The following is a 6,000-nucleotide window of genomic DNA, read 5'->3' on the forward strand; positions in this document are numbered from 1 at the left end:
ACCCTACAACACAGCAGAGATGGGGCTACCTCTCTGTCAGGCTCTCCTCTACTCTTTGATGTGTAATTTTGTATTTGGCTGTATTAAATCTTATATTGTTTATTTCTGCCTCACTCATCAAACAATGCAAGCTGCTTTATATGAGTGAATTCCCCTCTTCCTTATTTACTCACATTTTTAAATGAAAGCCTATACCCAATTGATTAGTTCTAACTACTAGACTAGATGATCCTTACAGTCCCTTCTAAAGCTATGTTTCTCAGTATAGTGATGCCAGGTCAACACTGTACTTATTATAGATGTTCTGTTTAATCAAGTCACGCAAGTTAAAAATCCCATATCATATGACTGGCATTGACTTTGACTATGTAGCCAATTGTGCTACAAAGATGTTTGCAAGAGGAACCTCAGGGAGGCAGACATCGAGCCGGACAGCTGGGAGGAGCTGGCAGACGATCGCAGCAGATGGAGGCAGGAACTACACAAGTGCCTTCGGAAGGGTGAGATGAGGATCAGACAGCTAGCAGAGGAGAAGTGAGCCCACAGAAAGCACAGTAAGGACCTGCCAGACACCCACTACACATGCAACAGATGCAGCAAGGACTGTCACTCTCGTGTGGGCCTTCACAGTCACAGTCGACGCTGCAAATGATGATCCCAAATGGAACTAGGAAGGGCGTGATCCATAGTCTGCACAGACTGAAGAATGCCTGCTGCTACTACTATGACTGGCATGTAGATTGCTTTATGCAGTTAATTTGATACTAGACGCAGAACAGGATGAGCAGACTTTTCACATCAGGTCCCCCATTTTGTCCCAGCAAGTGGCAGGGCCCCCCAACCTGTCTAATGTACTCTAAACAGACAGTTTGTTTATGTACATGTGGGGAAAAAAAAAAACCATTTGGCAGGTTTAAGAAAATAGGTCTGTAAAATGTGAAAATGTTATGAATTGGTATATAAATGTGAGTACACATACATAAGAATAGTAACATATTTCAACATTTTTAATGAGAAGGATGAGCCTGAGACCCAGCAACCGGTCGTGCTATGCTCCCCCCTTAGGAAATTTCACTCCTCCTTAGAGAGCACCCGCCCCCCACTTTGCTCACCACCTGCTCTAGAAAGTTGCAGCGATAATTTGGACAATCAGCACCCAAGTTAGAATTCCTCTGGGGGAGCAGCCAGTGTACAAAGCCCTACCCAAGCTCCCTTGCCTTCACCTATCCTGTGCTCCCCCATGTTCTGCTGGGACCTCTAGGAACATATGGCATGGTTCTTTGTGTTGTAGGAGGGCAAGGCCCTTTGTGATCCTTTCCCAGTGAATTGTGGGAAATTGTCATTCTGAGCACTGGAGGACCATTGCCACGTGCATAGCATAGACTGTGTTCTCACTGAAAAGCGGACCTATTACCAGCACAAGTTAAATTGGAACTTGGCTTCTAATGCTTCCCAGCAGCGGGGGGTGACCAGCCCAGCTTGAAAGCCCAGCTTGACTCAGGTGACAAGTTTTTATGCGTTGATGGCACTCAGGAATGGTGGGTAGAGACAACATCTGAATAAAAGCCTAGGCTAACACTGCAGTGAAATCACACCAGTACACTTGCCTAACAGTATTGTCTATGCAGGAAGAAACAATCTGTGTAAAAACACTGCTCGAGTTCCAATAGGGTTATAACACTGATAGAGATGGGTCCTTAAGCCCTGCGCCATGGTAAGAATGGTGCCGTCATTAACTGCATGCAGTGCCTTTTCTGTAACCAAAGACAAAAAAGGGAGACAGTACTCAGCCAGCTCCCCACCCCTCACCCCCAATCCCATGGCTGGCAAATACCAGCACAAAAAAAAAAGGATTGACTGCACATAAACCTGGCAGCTTTTAGCAAGGCTGTGGCATGATTTCCCTGAACAGCATAAAGAGAGTGGTTATGAGTATCACAATCATCTGGTAAGAGAGAGACAAGTGGTAGCATCTGAGCACAGAAGTCCTTGACTTGGCTATATCAGTAATGGGGACAGGGCCTAACTTCTAACCTTCAGCAAGGCTCCTGGAATGTCATCTGTTCCTCTGTACTTTGCTCTAGGGTTATAAATGGGCTCTGAGGCATTTCCTGGCATTTCATTTAAGAGGAATATATATTGGCTGCAATTTTGTGCTTCAGTTCTTGTGAAACAAAGACTGGGAATTGGATACAATTCTACCTGACAGGCACATTAACTGCAAAATTAGCCCAACGCACCGTGCAGGTTTCCTAGCAACTTCCTTTCGCAGTATCTACGTTTACATCTGTTTTGAGAAGTGGAATATCACAAAATATTATTCCTACTTATTTAAATAGTTGTCTGGTTCTTTTACATTGACCAGGCAAGTGTGCTGGCAGCCTCCACATCTGCGGAGTAATATACTCTGGAGCTGTTCCCTCATGAATTAATAATAAAGCCAAGAATTTCTCAAAGAGTTTGTTGCTACTTTTCCTCTCCTCCAATAACAGCTGTATTGCTCAAACTGCTGAGAATTTGAAGGCATTAAAAGAAACTGGGCACAATATTACCTTCTGTCTGTGCTTTTTCGCATCACTAAGTAAATCCTTTTGTATTTACAAAACCAATCTATATTGTTTATACATTGTGGACCACCCTCCCTATTAGATAGCTATTGGGTCACAGAGTCACCCAGCAGATCTGTGGCCCAAGCTCCTTTAATTTTGGCACATCCAAAACTCCCCCATAAGGCCTCATCTGAAAGAGGGACTCACATGTTTTAACAAAAATCAATACAAAACCCAATAGCTGAAGCAAAGCAAACCCCTCTCTGCACACAGTGATGTTGGTTTAAAACAAGCTGTCTGCTTAGTTTGTGATGCTGTATAAATAAATATCCTGAAGAAAGAGTATCCACATGGGATTTTGTGTCAGTCTAATTAAATTGGTTTAAATGTCCATCTTTTATAAAACTGGTGCGACTTTGTGGGTAGAGCAGGCCTAAATAATGCAAGCTGGGAGTACAGAAGGCATGCAGAACTGAGATCCAGATTAATGCAAACACTTAAATCCATGAAGTAGCATCAAGACAAAATAGTGATTGCAACAGGAAGTCCATACTCATATTTTTTTCAAGGTCTTCAAACCTAACAGACAAAACAGAGAACATTATTATCTGATAAATACATTTCAATTATCTTACCATGTTTTCTTGGAGCTTGCCTTTGTCCTGAACTGAAATTTTGTCTTGTAGGGCAGGCATGAGCCGCTGAAGGGCCAGAGTAAACACGAAACTGCTCTGAAGCCTTTATATCAGGGATGGGGACCCAAACATGAGTCACAATTAGATTTGTTAAGGGTCGCCAGCAGCTTGGAGTTGCACGTGGCTCTTAAAGGAGCCATCTGCAGCTCCTTAACGCTGCCACTTCCAGCAGCTCTCTCTATCAACAGAGGGGCACTTATACATTGCAAAGACAGTTTATCCACCTTTGATAGCTGTAGTCATCCCAGGCAAGCCACTTAATAGACTCTTGAAGTAAGTAATTTTTGCCCGCGCTCCTGCCTTCCTTCCTTTTGACCACTCTTCTTTTCTATGTAGCTGATTTACCACTTTTCTTTTTTTTTGTTTGTATCTCCCCCAGCCCCTGGGTGTAACTGACTCACTCAGCCCCTCCAGCCTCTGAGTGTGGGGTTTAAGCTGGAGGAGCTGTGGGGAGGGAGTGGTTTGAGGATGTGGATCTTTCCCTCACCACAACTCAGATCGAGTATAATAATAGAATACTAATTAACTATAATAAATGTAGAGTTATTATTTTATTATTTATGTCTTTTCCTTTTTTCTATGAAATAACTACTATGAATATATAAACACAAGGGAGCGCAATTTTATATTCTTGCCTCAGGTGCAAAATTAGCTAGTTACGGCACTGCCCCCCCTCCTGTTTTTGAATTGCCTTGGGTCACCAAGTCTTCCTGAATTTTCAAAATGGGTTGGTCCTTGTCTGGAAAAGGTTGGGAACCGCTGGTTCATATGCAGCATCCAGTATCATGCTTCACAGGAGCAGGGGCCATTCCCATCCCATCACTGACCAAGCCACACCAATGACATCACAGAAACAAAATCATATCTTCTGGGGTTTGGAATATAAACAAAAAGGTCACTGCAAATGGCAAGAAATGGAAAGTCGTCTCCTCAGGCTTAGCTACCCTTTTGATTTATCTTACCATGGGACTTCTCCTACAGCGTGGCTACATTTATCTTTCAGGACACAACAAATTTGTCCTGCTCTCAACTATCTTCTCCCGCCACTGCTGCAAATATAGGTTTTCTTCATATACACATGGGGTTTACCTCGGTGCAGACCTACTCATGACCGGCCATCAGCTAGTAGAATCATAGCAAATTTCTGACGCAGTTATGGCTTTAGTCAAAACCTTCTCTAGCCCTGGCTCTCCTTAGCTGAGGCTAACTCCTTCCCGCCTCACCATAATGAGCTAATTGGATCCATCTATTAGCATAACACTTAGCTCTTTAAATAACCCTCTCCCCCCAGAAAGTGATTGCTTGTATTGTATATCTTGTGTACCAGTCATTTCAAAGAGTTTCAAGCTACCTTCCTGTGCAGAAAATGAAGTGGAGGAAAGCATGGCTGGGACTGAGGACATGGGATTCAATTAAATTAGAGTAGACTTGTTTAGCTAGGAAGAGGATAGAATTGAAGTAGAAAAAAAAACTAATTTGTAGTGAAAACAGTCAGCCTGGGCACAGAATTTTTTGGTGGAGATGATCTGCTACACAAGCACAGGAGAGGAGGAAGCCAATATTGGGATAAGCTCGGGGCTGGGTGTGCTGACTTTACAAAGGGAGAGCAGGAGAAGAATCCTGGGTGAAGGGGAATGAATTGTGGGAAGAGTCAGCAACCTTATTAGCAGAAGAAAGGAAAGCAAGAGTAGGGAGGAGATTGCTCAGAGGAGAAAGCACAGAAAAGCTGAGCAAGGGAGCATAAAGCAGAACACTGATGGATGATGTTGAAGAAAACCAGAAGATAGTCATAAGGGGTGATTGTTTCCACAGGGGTCAACTCAGCAAGAAAGGGATCAGTGAGCAGTGCTTGGTGAAGGCCTGCTCTCAAGAATTACCCTTTTGGTGAGTGGAAGCATTGAAATGTGCTTGCAAGTTGAATGAAGAGATGATGGTGATAGAGTGTGCAGCTAAGGGGTTGGATGGTTCATCGCTATGGAAGTGAATTCTTTGAGGCAGAAGGGTGGGAGATTGTCAGGAGAGATAGTGGGAGAGCCAGGAGTTGAAATCAGAGAAGGCGGCAGATAGGGAGGAGTGGAATGGAGTGGATGGTAAATAACAACATGGAGTAGGGAAAGGAGAAAAGAGTGATGCAATGCGGTTGAAAAGAGGGGAGTAGGAAGGGGAATGAAGGAGTGTTGGAAGCTGAATGAACAGGGGAGGAGGAGCCCCACATCCCATCACAATTTGATGCAGGCTGGAAAGTGAGAAAGGAGAGGCCTCCATAAGAAAGAGCAACTGCGGAGACAATGCCAGATGAAGGTCTTGGAGAGACAAGAGGGGATGTCATGAGATATAAGGAGACGATTGGTGTTTGTGATTTTCGCAGAGAAGGAGTGTATGTTCCAGGGCCAGGAGGGGGTGGGTGTGAAGTTAGTAACGGTGGCAGTTAAGGTGTCATTTTGTGAGTCCTGAAAAGTAGACTTAGTTAACCCTAGAACAAGATTCTTGGCTGTGCCCTACCACTGCTCAGTTTTAGAGGGAGCCTCAGTTCCAGTTCTAATCAGTTTCCATTTGCTGCTGGCTGCTGTCGTTATCTAGGCAGAAATGGCTACTTTTCAGAGCACAAGTACCTGTTCCCCATTGCAGAAGGCCTCAAAATACCACCCAAATGGCATCAAATTTAGTCCCCAAACCTGCAAAGAGAAGCGCATGTGATGCTTCTCACATGTAGTGCATGCGCCGATGTCCATAGCACCTACTCACCACACAATGAT

This window comes from Carettochelys insculpta, chromosome 2, assembly GCF_033958435.1.
Source record: "Carettochelys insculpta isolate YL-2023 chromosome 2, ASM3395843v1, whole genome shotgun sequence".
NCBI classification, from domain to species: Eukaryota; Metazoa; Chordata; order Testudines; family Carettochelyidae; genus Carettochelys; species Carettochelys insculpta.